The 17,064-nt window shown below is 47.7% G+C and overlaps 1 protein-coding gene across 1 annotated transcript in view; it reads left to right on the forward strand.

Annotated features, from left to right (window-relative positions):
* The window catches only part of LOC309702569 (uncharacterized protein), a 1,256,944-nt gene that overhangs the window by 738,384 nt on the left and 501,496 nt on the right, over positions 1-17,064 (forward strand).

The following is a 17,064-nucleotide window of genomic DNA, read 5'->3' on the forward strand; positions in this document are numbered from 1 at the left end:
TAAACTCAAAAAGCTGTGGCTGGAAAAGAGTAAGGCGTTCAGAAGCGGAGACAGGGACTGCTACAGAGAGGCCAAGTACAAGTTCACTAAGGAAGTGGACATTGCCAAACATCAGCACTCTGAGAAGATGCAGCAGCAGATATCAGAGAATGACTCGGCCTCTGTGTGGAAAGGTTTTAGGAATATTACAAACTACAAGCCTAAAACCCCCCACTCCACTGACGACTTGCTCTTGGCCAACACCCTTAACGACTTCTACTGTCGTTTTGACGAGCCATCAGGCAGCCTTCACACCTCCAACGACCCCAACAATAGAGGCACTTTGGACACTCATTCCCCCACCTCTCCCCCCTCCATAGAGCCATCACCACCTTCAAACTGTTCACCTACAACACCCCCCTCCTCACCCCACACAAAAGAGGATTTCACACCACCTCCTCCGACCACAACTCTTCATATTCATGAAGCAGATGTGAGGAAGCAGTTTAAGAATCTGAATGCTCGGAAAGCTCCCGGCCCAGACGGTGTGTCTCCTGCCACCCTCAGACACTGTGCAAACGAGCTGGCCCCAGTGTTTTCTGGCATCTTCAACTCCTCACTGCAGGCATGTCATGTGCCTGCCTGCTTCAAGTCCTCTACCATAATCCCTGTCCCCAAGAAACCTAGGATCACTGGACTAAATGACTACAGACCCGTGGCTCTGACATCTGTGGTCATGAAGTCATTTGAGCGCCTAGTTCTCTCCCATCTCAAGACCCTCACGGCCCCCCTCCTGGACCCCCTGCAGTTTGCATATAGAGCCAACAGGTCTGTAGACGACGCCATCAACATGGCCCTACACTTCATCCTGCAGCATCTGGACTCCCCAGGAACCTACGCCAGGATCCTGTTTGTGGACTTCAGCTCTGCCTTCAACACCATCCTTCCAGACCATCTCCGAGGCAAGCTTTCCCAGATGAATGTGCCTGATCCCATCTGCCGGTGGATCACTGACTTCCTGACGGACAGGAAGCAGCACGTGAGGCTGGGGAAGAATGTCTCGGACTCCCGGACCATCAGCACCGGCTCCCCTCAGGGCTGTGTTCTTTCTCCTCTGCTCTTCTCCCTGTACACCAACTGCTGCACCTCCACCCACCAGTCTGTCAAGCTAATCAAGTTTGCAGATGACACCACCGTTATTGGACTCATCTCGGACGGGGACGAGTCTGCCTACAGAAGAGAGGTTGAACGTCTGGTGTCCTGGTGCAGCCACAACAACCTGGTGCTGAATGCCCAGAAGACAGTGGAGATTATTGTGGACTACAGGAAGCACACAGCCCCACTCCCCCCCATCATCCTGACTGACACCCCCATCACCTCTGTGGACTCATTCCGCTTCCTGGGTACCACCATCACCCAGGACCTGAAGTGGGAGCCCACCATCACCTCCGTCATCAAGAAAGCCCAGCAAAGGATGTACTTCCTGAGGCAGCTGAAGAAATTCAACCTGCCAACACGGACGATGATGCAATTCTACACCGCAATCATCGAGTCCATCCTCACCTCCTCCATCACCGTGTGGTACGCTGGAGCCACTGTCAGGGACAAACAGAGACTGCAGCGTGTTGTGCGCTCTGCTGAGAAGGTGATTGGCTGCAGACTCCCATCTCTGCAGGACCTGTACACCTCCAGGACACTGCGGCGTGCAGCCCGGATCTCAGCTGACCCTTCCCACCCTGGACACAGTCTGTTTGACCTGCTCCCCTCAGGCAGGAGGCTCCGGTCCATTCGCACCAGAACCTCTCGCCACAAGAACAGTTTCTTCCCCTCTGCTGTTGGACACATGAACAATAACCACATGACTGTCCCCGCCACTCACACATGACCCTACGCTGTGTCACTGCATCATTTCATGTCTGGCACTGATCACCACCTGCACTCATGTATATATCCTTCTACGTAGCACTCTTAATTCTTATTCTCATGTATATATCTAATGTATATCTCATGCACATATCTTCTTTCTACATAGCACTTTAATTCTTATTGTTTGCACTGAAGCACCGCAGCAAATTCCTAATGTTGTAAACCTCAACATCTGGCAATAAACCCATTCTGATTCTGATTCTGATTCTGATTCTGAGAGTGAGTGGATTGAAGAAAGTGAGGGACTCAGATGTGTCAGTTGGTTTGTCTTTGTTTTTGAGTGTGGAGGAGAGTTAGATTGGGTTGGTTTTAAAGCTAAGCCAAATCACAACAACAGTCCCCTCAAGGCGCTTTATATTGTACAGTTTAATTTCCTAAACTTGCATATGATCTTCAGTTTGCAGCTGGACTATCACATAGCAGCTGGAGCAGTCTCACATGGAGGCCAGTCCACTGCTGCCACCTGTGGCCAAGTGCCATAGCCTACTACTAGATGAACTTGTGACACACATCTGGGGCCCGTTCTTCGTACGTCGCTTACTACATCCAAGATCAAATGACACATCCAAGATCAAATCATCGCGCTAACCGTGAGCTCGCTAATCCGGTTCTCCGAACACACCTGCTGTTGACGATTAGTACAGCTGGATGAAGTAATGTGAGATCACTGGGTGTCGTAAAAGGGGCTACGCATCGATAGTAGAAACATTGATCGGCAACCCTTTGATTGGTCGGCGAAAATGTCGAAGGAGCGCGCTCGGCTCGGTATTTTTCGGCAGCAGAGCAAGAACTCTTGAGTGAGGGATTTCAGGAGTTTCAGAGTTTAATCAGAACGCAAGGGAACACTGCAAAGGCTGCAAAAGCAAGGAGAGAGGGCTGGCAGAAAGTTGCTGACAAATTAAACACGTAAGTAATTTAATAATAACAATAATAATGGAGTGGATTGATATAGCGCTTTTCAAGGCACCCAAAGCGCTTTACAATGCCACTATTCAGTCACTCTCACATTCACACACTGGTGGAGGCAGCTACAGTTGTAGCCACAGCTGCCCTGGGGCAGACTTACAGAAGCCAGGCTGCCATATCGCGCCATCGGCCCCTCTGGCCAACACCAGTAGGCGGTAGGGTAGATTTATTATATTACACTATATTATCCAATATTATATTACATTATATTATATTATGTTATATTATATCCCATTACACATTAGAGCCACAACAGGACCCACTAGAACATGGGAACAAGTAAAAGTGAAATATAAGAATATTCTACAGAATGGTAATATTCATCACTTATATTGCTTTTAGTCTCTTGGAAAGAGACCCTGAAATAATCTGTTTGTTTGATCATAACAGCAACCAAGAAAAGGGCAGAGCAAAAAAAAGACAGGTGGTGGTCGTGCACCCCCTCGTCAACAAGTTGGTTAAGTGAATAATACCCTCACGGGAAAATCGATATCTCTCTATGAGCACACTGTCGCGCTGAGCTAAAGGATCCTGTCTATCCCGCAATATACGCTGAATTCTGAAAACTCTCCTTATCAATCTTGCACCTTCCGCAATGGGTGGCTCGCGTAAACGGACAGGACATGGCTGCGACAGACTTCCCAAATCCACCTTCGCTTTTATAGCCGTGGTCTCCCTTCTTGATTACACAAAGTAATTTGCAATTACTACTCTGAAATATGAATTACATCTGTAATAATCACATACATGTAATAGAATGTTAATAGTACATTTCCCTTTTTTAGGGAATGACCTGTATGTATCTGTGTGACATCAATAACAGGATCAGGTGCTGCATTATCTTTAGTTACATTGATGTTATTTCTTTATGGTGAAACAGTGGTGGAATATCGCTGTTGCTTTCGTATAGATGAAGCGGACATACCTGCGTGGCCGCGATCTAATCCTGTTTACATAAAGTAAACCTGCTCCCGAGCAGGTTTACGCTTACGGCTCTGTTGCTATGGCAGCAAGTCCCGGATGAGCTTCGGGGAACCGAACGATCCAAGATCACGCGAAATCGTCAACAATCAAATCCAGCTAACCTACTCAGTGAGGTACGAAGAACGGGCCCCTGGAGTTGAATTTGGTGATAGCAGGTTTACAAACAAAGTGATCAGTTATATTTTGATAAATGAAATTTGCCCTAATCCGGTTAAAAGAAATTTTATCCTTAAAGAATTTGAGACCATGGAGGTTAAGGCGATAAGAAAAAAGTATATTTCACTTCCTCTTTCCCCTAAAGTAAAAGAGGTTCACTTTAAAATCATTAATGAGGTTTATCCAACCAATGAATTCTTAAGACTGAAATTAAACTTAGATGTGAACGCCTGCACATTTTGTGAAAATGATATTGAAAGTCTGGATCACTTGTTTTTCTACTGTGAATCAGTGCACTCCTTCTGGACTGACATGTGGAGCTGGCTACAGTCCAGGAGAATTCAGTTACCACATTTGACAGTGACAGTAATAAAGTTTGGAATTCTTGCTGAGAATGCAGATTTTGACCTGTTGATTAGGACGTTTTTGTTAATGGGAAATTTTTTTATTCAGAAATGCAGATACTTTAAAGCTAAACCATGTATAAACAGATGGCTGAATGACTTTAAACTCTGGGTGTCATGGTCCTGGGCCATGTTGGCCCAGTATTCTTAGTTCCTTGTATTTTTGTATTTCGTTCCTTATTTAGGCCATGTTTCCTGAGTTGCCCTGTTGTATTTTGTTCCTTATGTGTTTTCCCCTTGTGACTTTTATTCCCTGTGTGCCCCTCTATGTATCTGTGAGCCCTCGTCTCCCCTCCTTGTGTTTTATTCTATGTTTTCCCCAGCCCGTTATGTCTACGTTCTCCCCGTGCTCTCTCTCCTCCTGTTTGAACCTCTGTACTTCCTGTTTTACTTTGCCCGTCTCCCGTCAGTGTTGTGTTCACTCCTGCTATGTCTTGTTATGATTATCAGTGTCACCTGTGTTCCCCATGTGCTCCCACTTCCCTCGTTAACCCTCTGTGTATTTATGTCTGCGTCTCCCTCAGTTCTGTGTCGCGTTCTCCCTCATGCTGAGTGTGGTTCTCCCCGTGTCTTCTGGTATGTGTTACAATTAGCTCTTCCCAGTTTAGTTTAGTTTTGTATTGCTTTTGTATCACTGCTATCGTTTGTCACCTGTCAGCAATAAAGCTGCATTTTGAGTTCAGTTCTGTTTTCCGTGAGTTTGCGTTTGGGTCCTATTTCCTGCCTGCCACACAGCGATCCATGACAGAAGAACGCGACCATTACATGGACCCAGCAAACCGCTCTCAGCTGTATGAGCGCCGGGAGGCAGCCCTCGCCCAGCTGGAGGAGGAGCTCCGCTGGAAGCCGTGGCGCACTCCGGATTATGAGCACTTATTCCGCAGAACTCGGCTGGCTTTTGGAGGTCCCCGAAGTTGCCAAAGGCCTCCGCCTGTTGCCCCGCTCGCACCCAAGCCTCGGCCGCTTCGGGTGGGAGTGCTCCGTTTTTCTTCGGATGCTCACGCTCCAGCCTCTGCATTGCCATCCCGCACGTCAGAGGCTCAGCTGTATGCCCCGTCAGCTTCCTCACCTCAGAGGAGGCGATGCTCACGCCGCCATCACTTTTCGCATGTTAAGCAACTCCCGGTGGTGAGTCACACTGATTATCCTTCTTCCGCTTTTCTGGACATCAAAAACAATAGACTCACTCCTGATCCTGTCGACGTGTCCCTTTTGGACGATGACATAGACTGGGAAAGATTTTTTCATTTTGCTCCCTCTGAACAGGGAGAAATCAAAGACAATAAGCACTCTCCTAAGGCTGTAAATGCGGTTAAAGGAAAAACTGTGAGCACTTCTACCAGGTTTACAACACTCAGTTCAGGTTCTGTCAGTTCAGGTTTTGTTAAGTCTGGTTCAGTCATCCCCAAGTCGGCTCACTCTACAACTGTTAACCCAAGGATTTCGAAAACTATTAAAACAAGGACTGCTAATACTAAGACTGCAAAACATGAAGTGGACGGCGGGTTCATTTTTGATAGATCTATTTTTGTCGACCCAGTACATGTGGACCCTGAGCCTGCCGTTTCTCGGACTGTTTTTTCTGAGCCTGCTCCTTTTCATGCTCGTGTTTCTGCCTCCCGGGGCAGCTCGGGCCCAGCGTACCTCTGCACCCGTACCAGCTCCTCGGGTGGGAAGGGCAGTTGCCCAGCCGTTGCCGGTGCCTGTTCCGGTCCCCAGGGTGAGGTCGGCCAGGATACAGCCCGTCTCCGCACCCGTACCTACTCCTCGGGTGGGAGTGGCTAGTGTCCAGCATGTGCCTGCACCCGTCCCTGTTTCTACTGAGGGCTCAGGAGAATTCAGTCCACAACCATCACCACCATCACTACTGCATGCTTTTCGGCCAGGTTTCATGGACTCTGTGTGCACTACGTCTCGGACTACATCCTGTACGACTGTGTGTAGTGTTGTTTCTCATCCAGGTTATCCAGACGCTGCTTGTGTGAGTTCTCCAGTACCTGTGGCTGCTCCTAAACTGACCCTTTCTAAGACTGCTAATTATGTCATGGACAACTTAAGTACAGCAGAGTTGCGAGAACCAGCCCTCCATAAGTCTCTGTTGACTGACACTGTGTTTGGCTCCAACAACTTAGTTCACCCAGTGACTGTTACTGTTCCTGTGCTTCACTCTCCGCCTCCAGTTCCTGTAACCAGGGCAGCGCGGGCCCAGCTTTCCCTTGCTCCCGTACCAGTTCCTCGGGAGAGGGTGGCTGAGGTCCAGCTGGTCCCTGCTTCTGTCCCCAGCCTGGCAAAGGCTCCGTTCATCCCGGCACCCGTACCTGCTCCTCGGGTGGGGTTGATGGACACCCAGCCATTGCCTGCTCCTGTTCCGGTTCCCCGGGTGAGGTCAGCCGTGACCCTGCCGACTCCTGCACCCGTCTCAGTTCCTCGGGTGGGAGCGACAGAGGTCCAGCTAGCTCCTGCACCTACACCGGCCCCCAGGGTAAAGGCAGCCAGAGCCCAGCTCGTCCCTGCACCCGTATCTGTTTCTCGGGAGGGGATGGCTGGTGTTCGGCCAGGCCCAGCACCCGTCCCTGTCCCTCGGAGGAGAGCAGCCAAGAGTCAGTCACCTGTTCAGTCACCAGTTCAACTACCTGCTGTTCCACCATCACTACAACCACCACTACAACTTGCACTTCTGTCCTCAGCACAGTCATTAGCTCAGTTATCAGCCCAGTTCCCTGTTTGGTCACCAGCTCAGTCTCTAGTTCAGTTAGCTCAGTCACCAGCCGAGTTAATCGCTCAGCAACCCATTCAGACACTGCTAACCTCAGCTGGAAGCCTTTGTGAGCTTTCTCCGCCAGCTGAGGACTGCGTGGTGCTGACAAACTTTGGACAGACTGTTTGCCCTGCACAGCCCCAGCCGTTGCATCCTAAGCCGACTGCGTGCCCTGTGCAGCTACAGTTAGCGTCCCCTCAGCCAGAAGTCTCTGCACCTGCTGGCTCTGCATCTGTCTCCGCTGGGGGTTCAGGAGGACCCCTCCAGCAGCTCCTCGTCTCCGCTGGCGGCTCTGCCCAGCCCGGCCAGCACCTCCTCGTCTCCGCTGGCGGCTCTGCCCAGCCCGGCCAGCACCTCCTCGTCTCCGCTGGGGGTTCAGGAGAACCTCTCCAGCCGCTCCTCGTCTCCGCTGGGGGTTCAGGAGAACCTCTCCAGCCGCTCCTCGTCTCCGCTGGCGGCTCAGGTCAGCCCGGCCAGCACCTCCTCGTCTCCGCTGGAGGGTCCGAGGGGCCCGTTCAGCCGTGGTCTGGTCCGGCCTCTGCATCAGCTGCACCCACGCCCGGTCCGGCCTCTGCATCGCCTTCAACGTCGCCCGGTCCGGCGTCGACCTCTGCTTCTGCTCCGCCTGGTCCAGCTTCGGCCTCTGCTTCGCCTGCTGCAGCTCCAGCCTGTGCTTCGCCTGCTGCAGCTCCGGCCCCGTCATCGCCTGGTCCGGCCCCGTCATCGCCTGGTCCGGGTCCGTCGCCTGTGGCTGCCATGCCACCGTCTGGTCATGCCTCGTCTGGTCATGCCTCGACTGGTCATGCCTCGACTGGTCCTGTGCCCACCGGGCCATGGCCAGCACGCCTAACACTGGAGAGCCGCCGCTGCCTTCCGTGCGGCCGGCCCCCTGAACTGCTCCGTCGTCTCCTTCGCCGCCGCCGCTGCCTTCCGCGCGGCCGGCCTCCTGAACTGCTCCGTCGTCTCCTTCGCCGCCGCCGCTGCCTTCCGCGCGGCCGGCCTCCTGAACTGCTCCGTCGTCTCCTTCGTCGCCGCCGTTGCCTTCCGCACGGCCGGCCCCCTGAACTGTTTCCACGTCGTCGCTGTTGCCTTCCACACGGCCGGCCCCCTGAACTGTTTCCACGTCTCCACCGTTGCCGTCCGCATGGTCGGCCCCCTGAACTGCACTGTGTTTTTGGGTTGTTTTTCTTGGGCTCCGGTGTTTGCTGTGCTCTTTTGTTTTCTGTTCCCGTTATGTCTACGTTCTCCCCGTGCTCTCTCTCCTCCTGTTTGAACCTCTGTACTTCCTGTTTTACTTTGCCCGTCTCCCGTCAGTGTTGTGTTCACTCCTGCCATGTCTTGTTATGATTATCAGTGTCACCTGTGTTCCCCATGTGCTCCCACTTCCCTCGTTAACCCTCTGTGTATTTATGTCTGCGTCTCCCTCAGTTCTGTGTCGCGTTCTCCCTCATGCTGTGTGTGGTTCTCCCCGTGTCTTCTGGTATGTGTTACAATTAGCTCTTCCCAGTTTAGTTTAGTTTTGTATTGCTTTTGTATCACTGCTATCGTTTGTCACCTGTCAGCAATAAAGCTGCATTTTGAGTTCAGTTCTGTTTTCCGTGAGTTTGCGTTTGGGTCCTATTTCCTGCCTGCCACACAGCGATCCATGACACTGGGCTAAATCGCTGAAACTTGTGAATAACAAAGCTCATAAACTTGTTGTTTTATTTAAAGAGTTTAATCTATGTTAAAAAAAGAAACCTCCCTAATTTATAATCTTGACTGCCCTTTTTTGTTCATGTTATTTGTTGCCTTTGGTTCAAATCCTTCAACGACTGTTCTTTCTTTTTGTGCTAGCTCTTTTGGCTTTGTGTTTATTTATTTTTATTTTTTTTGTTTTTTTTTTTTCTTCCTTTTCTGTCTTGCTATAATGCTCAACCGAGGATGTTACATATTCGGATTAATGATGGTGCCTTGTATGTTATACTGTTTGTAAATAAAGTTCCTTAAAAAAATAAATTCAAAAAAAATGTGGATTGTCAGGACTGAGAGACCTCTTCCCTCTGACCCCTCCCCAAACCCTCCTACCCACAAACTCTGTGTGGCTTCACGTGTTCTGTTGATGTTTACATGATCGAAATAACTTGAACACAAACAAACAAAGAGGAAGACCGCACCGGAAGGAAAAAACTACAAGTCCCAGCATCCTCTGTGTTTAGGGAGCAGTAGTGAAAGTGAAAGTATTGAGCCTCTGTTCAGAGCAGCAGGAGGAGGAAGGTGGAGCTGAGGCAGGTGAGTGTTAACATGAATATGTTTCTTCTTATGACATAAAATAATTCCACGCTGTTCATGTCTGTGGGTGAAATGTGAGGCCGGTCGGCTCCTCTGAGCGCTGGTTTCCTGTAAGTAGAGAGGAAGTGAGTTTAGCTGAGCCTCCGTTTAGTGTGAGAGAGCAGGAGGAGAGTGAGAGCTGTGCTGAGGCAGGGTGAGTGTTAACACCGCTCTGACATTACTGTCTCTGTGGCGGGAACAACAGGCTCCGTCAGTGGAGGCAAAAATAATCAGACTTTGGTTTTTCAAAGGAAACAACTTTATGTCGGAAGTTCCCGCACGCTCATTGGATAACGATGTGTCAATCTCGAGCTATTAGCCAATGAGCGTGCGGATTCACAGAAAGACCCGCCTTTATCACGGGACTTTAAAAACTACAATGGCGACAGAAACTCCGTGAGTGGAGTTCAGGGTGATGTTATGAAACTGTGACGTTTGAGCCACTTCCTGTTCTCAGTCCCAGCGTCCTGATCACCGAGGTTTCTGTTGCTCTGATATCTGATATTGATTATATTGGTAAACAGGCTGTAGCATAAACATCAGGTCTGTTCTGAAAACTGGCTTTATTTTTTCAAAGTAAGGGAATATCTGTGGTCTGATACCGCGGGCTCATGGGCTAAGGACTTGGATTGACAAGTCAAGCGCAGATGATTGTGTTGTTTCTTATAAAGGCTTGTGTGTGTGTGCCTTCCTGTGTGTGTCCTTGTGTCAGTGGAACTGAATCAGTGTGTTAGAGAAAGTGCTCCTCTGCTGTGCCGTCATCGTGTGGATGCTTCTTTTAAAGTTGGAACTCATGTTTTTATGATCTGCTTCATTTCATTGAACCTTTATTTCTAACCATGAAGTCCCTTTGAGGTTACAGCCTCCTGGTTAGGTTTAGGCTGTTATTGTGCTTCAGGCTGAAATATGAGGAGTAAGGAGTGGGGCTGGTTAGCCCTCATGACCCTCACCATGACACATACGTCACAGGACAGTGTTTACCACAGAAACTCCATGAAATGATCAATGAGAACTTTAGAAACCCGTCAGTGTGATGCTTCCAGTACAACAGCACCTCTGAGTGTGTGTGTTTGCCTCTCAGACTAACTCCACCCTGACATCAAGAAGATGGAGGAAGAGGATGGAGCAGGATCTGCAGCATCCAGCTGTGTGTCTGTGAGCAGTGACTGGTCCAAAGGACAACCTCCAATGTTCAGTAATGAACCTGCAGCAACAATGTAAGAGAGTTGCTGACTCATTTATTCAGTGTAAATAATGATTTTTGATGCAATGGGAGAAGAAAAATGACAAAAAACAGTTTTAAAAATAAGGATTAAAATATTACAAACTATGTTTTTGAGTTTCCTGATGTAGTACAAAAATATATGAACATAACTGTATATAGGACAGATATTTACGGTTCTTTTAGGCAGCACCAAAAAACAAAAAGACTATTTTTAAGCTGTCTGAGGTAGTGAGTCAACATGTCACACTGGGTCAAAGGTCAGGGAGTAAAAGTGTGTTTTAAAGGAGGTTTAAAAGCAGCGAGTGAAGGAGCCTGTCGAGGTAAATCGTTCCATAACTGATCAAATTCAGTTGGTGGACCTCTGTGTGAAATCAAGCATCTGGTTCACAGAGAGGATAACCCTCACATGGGCTGTACAACATTATATAGGGAGACAAAAACAGATTATCGTAGCCATCGCTCTCTCGCATGGACGTGGCAGTCTTGCTGTCTGCTGCGAATCCTCCCCGTACCTCCGTGACCTCGTCTGGTATCTGCTCCCTCCTCTGTAAGAGACAGTAAAGGAAAACACGTCTCTGCCTAGTCTTGAAAATCTAATCTTATCATCCATTGTTCTTCTAGGGCCTCTTCTTCTTGTGGCCTCAGCTAACTGCTAATATTTAAATGACTAACATTAACATGTGTGCCAGCCAGGTTAACATTTATGATGAACTATGATTAATTAACTGATGTTGAAACTGCAGCTTTACTGACCTCTGAAATTCCTCCTAAAGTGTTATTCAGTGTTGTGACAGTCAGCTGCTTCAACTGCTGCTGGGATGGGCTGTGGCAAAGAGAACAGAGAAAATCCAAATCAGAGTTTTTCTCTGAATTAAAAGCAAGGAAACAACAATATATTCTACATGGTGAAACTGATGTTTTATGGTGTTTGGGTCTGTTTTTCTGTATTCATGCAGATAAAGTGTAAACTCAGATGAATTATACCATCAAATGTTAAAGGAAAATATCAGGATGAGTGTCTGTGAGCTGAGAAGGACGTGAAGCGAGCAGTTTATCCCAGAGCTGAAGCTGCTCTGTGTGCAGAGATGAGCTCAGATTCCTGCTGTGATTGATCAACAGTCACAGAAATGTAGACTTGTAGTTATTACTGCAGTATGGTCACAGCAGATACTGATAAACATGTATTATGAGGATGGATGATCAAGTTTCTCACTCTCTCCTTTAAATCTCAGTTTTTTTCTTCTTCACAGTTTATCTGTTAATTTATTAATGAATAACACTGAAAGAGTTTCTGTTATATTTCCCCTTGAACATCACCTTATTAGGGCGGCATTAGGAAATAGCCCCCCTCCAAAGAATGAATAAATGAATGATGATAATAATAAAATGATTAAAAAGCAGAGCTCAGAGTGGTAGAATGGTCAAACATGGATCCACGGGTGGTTCAACTGCATTTGGTGACGTGACTAAAGCAAATCTTTCAAATAATCCCACCATCAACGGGATGTTGTCTCCTTTACTACGGTTACTTTACTTGGTCACCGTGTGAATTTCTTTGAAATGAACCAAATTCTTTTATTTGTTGGTTGTTGCATATTTAACCTCTACAGTCAGGAAAGGAGGAGATGAGGCCTCAACAATGTTGGGTTGTAGCTGTGGTTCAGGTTAGAGTGAGTGTCCATGGAATAAATTTAAGTCAGTGAACTGGAAACATGACTGTGTTCAAACTTTGTTTCCTTTTTATAATGAGTCTAATCAAAGGTGGACAGAAGTATCTCCACTTTGACTTTTCTGTGTCACCATCAGAGCTTCTGCACAGTGTCATCAAATCTGGATGTTTGTCACTAACAGTCAATGATTTTAGTGATAAAGAAATGTGTTCACAGAGGGAGGAAGAGGAAGAGGAGTGGTGGTTGTGAGGAGGAGCAGCTGTCCTGCTGTGCTTTGTGCCAGGACGTCTTGAAGGATCCAGTCCCTACCAGCTGTTGGCACTGGTTCTGCAGACAGTGCATCTCCTCATACTGGGACCAGTCTGCTTCATCAGGAAACTCCTCCTGTCCCCAGTGTGGAGAAAGATCCAGAAGCAGAGCTGGACTGCAGACAGCCAGTCAGAGCAGCTGTGTACAAAGTAAGACTGAACATCTGTCTGCTGATGGACTCATTTCTGAAAACTGGACTTCTTGTGTTGTTCAGACATTGAAGAGTTTTCTTTCTCTTTAGTCTCATTGTTTTTCTTTCTTTCAGCAGATGTTGGTCTGCAGGAGGTTTTAGATGAACATAAGATCAGTCTGAGGAGGAGATGTGAACGTGTGACTGAAGGAAGTGATGAAACAGGAAGTAGAACCCTCCTCAACACCATCTACACTGAGCTCTACATCACAGAGGGACAGAGTGAAGAGGTTCATACCCAACATGAGGTGAGGCAGCTAGAGACAGCTTTCAAGATGGACGCCCTCCATGACGCTCCAATCAGGTGCCAGGACATCTTTAAAGCCTTACCTGACCAACAGAGACCCATCAGAGTGGTTCTGACCAACGGCGTGGCTGGTGTTGGAAAAACCTTCTCAGTGCAGAAGTTCACTCTGGACTGGGCAGAGGGCTTGGAGAACCAACATGTCAGTGTGGTGGTTCTGCTTTCATTCAGGGAGCTGAACCTGATCAGAGATGAGCAGTACAGTCTTCTGGAGCTGCTCCATGTTTTCCATCCAACATTACAGAAGGTCACAGCAGAGAAGCTGGCCGTCTCTCAGCTTTTGTTCATCTTTGACGGCCTGGATGAAAGCAGACTTTCATTGGATTTCACCAACAGGAAGCTGCTGTCTGATGTCACACAGAAGTCATCAGTCAGCCAGCTGCTGACAAACCTCATCCAGGGGAATCTGCTTCCCTCGGCTCTCGTCTGGATAACTTCCCGACCCGCAGCAGCCAATCAGATCCCTCCTACATGTGTTGACAGGCTAACAGAAGTACGAGGCTTCACTGACGCCCAGAAGGAGGAGTACTTCAGGAGGAGATTCAGTGATGAAGAGCTGTCCAGCAGAATCATCTTCCACATGAAGACATCCAGGAGCCTCCACATCATGTGTAGTATCCCAGTCTTCTGCTGGATCACTGCTACAGTTCTGGAGCACATGTTGACTACAGAGCAGAGAGGAGAGCTGCCCAAGACCCTGACTGACATGTACTCACACTTCCTGCTGGTTCAGACAAAGAGGAAGAAGAACAAGTACCATGAGGGACGTGAGACGAGTCCACAGGAGCTGACGGAGGCTGACAGGGAAGTTCTTCTGAAGCTGGGGAGGCTGGCGTTTGAACATCTGGAGAAAGGAAACATCATGTTCTACCAAGAAGACCTGGAGCAGTGTGGTCTGGATGTGACAGAGGCCTCGGTGTACTCAGGAGTTTGTACAGAGATCTTCAAAAGAGAGTGTGTGATCTTCCAGAAACCAGTCTACTGCTTTGTTCATCTGAGCATTCAGGAGTTTCTGGCTGCTGTCTACATGTTCCACTGTCACACCAACAGGAAGACAGAGCTGCTGGAGAACTTTTTGGGAAAAAAATACAACGAGTCCTCTCTGGATGATTTCCTTAAACGAGCCATGGAGAAATCCCTCGAGAGTAAAAATGGCCACCTGGACCTGTTTGTTCGCTTCCTTCATGGTCTCTGTCTGGAGTCCAACCAGAGACTCTTAGTAGGTCTGCTGGGTCAGACAGAGATCAGTCCAGGAACCATCCAGAGAGTCATCAACAACCTGAAGGAGATGAACAGTTATGGAATCTCTCCTGACAGAAGCATCAACATCTTCCACTGTCTGATGGAGATGAACGACCTCTCAGTACATCAGGAGATCCAAGAGTTCCTGAAGTCAGAGAACAGATCAGAGAAGGAACTCTCTGACATCCAGTGCTCAGCTCTGGCCTTCATGCTGCAGAGATCAGAGGAGGTTCTGGATGAGTTGGACCTGCAGAAGTACAAAACATCAGAGCGGGGACGACAGAGACTGATTCCAGCAGTGAGGACCTGCAGAAAGGCTGGGTGAGTCCAGATGTGATCACTAACATCATTGATCAGTGTAGGTTAGTAGTTTAATGTTGAAAATAAAATCAGATTGTAACCACAAAGTGTTTGTGTCCGTACGCTGCAACCTTCCACACCATTCCTTTATTGTACAGACTCAGCAGCAGCTCCATGGATCCCAAATCCAAGAGTGGAGAACAGATTTGAAGTGTGTCACATCCATGCAGTCACAGCTGTTTCCACCATGTTTCCACTGATATTAATCCTGTTCAATGACACGTTTCATATCAGTGAATATGTTCTTTAGGACATCCACTGACATGTTTAAGTGTCCTGCTGGAAATCACTCAAATCATCCATGAAATCCATGAAAAATCCTTTTAGTGTTTCTAACTTCACCCTCTGTCCTCTCTCTCTCTCCATCCTCCTCACTGCTTCTTTCACTGATAATCACACAAACATCGTATTCAGCTACAAAATAACACAATAACATCATCTGATGATCATTATTATAAGAGCAGGATCCATATTTGATATCAGAGTAACACACTGCTTGGTTATGTGCAGTCATCATCAGTGACTGTGGGTCAAACAGAAGCTCTCTGATTGGTTGCTGACCTTGGTCACCTGTCCACTCTCACCTGTTTGTGTTTGCTCTCTCTTTGCTGTCTCCATCCTCTCTCTCCTTTCTCTCCCTCTCTGTCTTTGTACGTCACTCAGGTCCAATGGAAACAGTGACATTTACAAACCAATCAAAGACAAACTGATCCATGTCAGGTTATAACAATATTCAAAGTGAATACAGGCTGCTGCTGGACACAGACAGGTAACATCATTTTGACTTGCTGTCACCTGGATCTGGACTCATAAACACTGAAGCCCTGAACAGGAATACAAATCATTTTCTGCCAACTAGCGACACACCAGCAGATAATGGCTCAGAAAGCTCAAATGAGCCAATCATTTCTGTGTTTAGTTCCCCTGAAATCAGATCTGATATCAGCAGCTCTGAGTTCATTCATCATTATTGTCCAGTGATGAGATTTCTGCTCCGTTTGGTAACAGTCAGCAGGTTTTTCCTGCGTGTGGACGTGAACAGTCGTACCTGACAGCAGGTAGCAAACAGAGATCATCTTTCCAGCTGGAACTCTTCACTGAGCTGAACTCATTCAAAATGTTCTGGAGTCAAAACAGGAAACAGTCCAAATGTGTGTCTTCACTCTGACTCTGGATCAGATCTCAGTGACAGGCTGTGGACATTATGGAAGCCTAAATGTGACACCATCTTCCTCCTTCATCTGCAGATTAAAGCCAAACAAAGATTCTCATTAAAAGTCTGCAGGTCTGAGAGAGACTCAATCGTTGTGTCATGTCAAACACAGTAAGAGGAGCTGAAGCACAGATGTGAAGAGCAGATTCATCAGATTATAACCTCACTCTGTTTTGTCTTCATATACATTCAGTCTGTGTTTATAATGCAGATTTTCTGCTTTTATAATAACACATTTTATATTTTCTATCATCACAGACTGACTTGGTGTCGACTCTCAGAGTCTCACTGTGAAGTTGTGGCCTCAGCTCTGAAGTCCAACCCCTCCCATCTGACAGAGCTGGACATGAGTTGGAATGATGGCCTCCAGGATTCAGGTGTGAAGCTTCTGTGTGCTGGACTGGAGAGTCCAAACTGTCGACTGGAGACTCTGAGGTGAGTTCACTGACTGCGGCTGTTGTAGTTTTTCTATATTTCAGGTCTTTGATTGATGTTTGAACCTTTCTTTAGTTCCTAAATGTTCAGGATGTGTCTGAAGACAAATGTGAAGAAGTTTGAGTGCTTTCAGAAATGTTGTCTTTCCAAACGACTGAACAGCAGTTTTTCCTTTTGGCTCCAAACAGAAGTGACAGACTTGAGCAGGGTTCATTTAAAGGCTGACAGAAGTGGAGTGGTGACGGGGAGATGTTTGACAGGACAGTGTTTCAGCCTCCACAGGTTCATGTTGTGCTCCATCAGTCAGTGAAGATGAAGTCAGTGCTGATGAGGCTGTAGAGTGTGTGAGGGATGTGAATGAGGATGATGAAGATCTGATGATAGCAGATAAAAACAGGCTGCAGAGACTTTGAGCCATACAGGGCACACAGTGTGTGTACAGAACAGCTGAAATCATTATGGAGGCCTCACTGGGATATGGAAGCATCACAGTACAGCTTCAGTGAAGCTTTAAAGTCTCTGATATGAGATGAGAAATGAAGCAGCCAGAGCTTTTTCATGAGTGGAAATCCACTGTGACTGTGAGCTGCTGCTACAGCCTCCAGATTAGCCAGCAGCTCGTCCTGCTCAACA

Source organism: Aulonocara stuartgranti (assembly GCF_965226115.1).
Source record: "Aulonocara stuartgranti genome assembly, chromosome: 3".
In the NCBI taxonomy this organism is placed as follows: Eukaryota; Metazoa; Chordata; class Actinopteri; order Cichliformes; family Cichlidae; genus Aulonocara; species Aulonocara stuartgranti.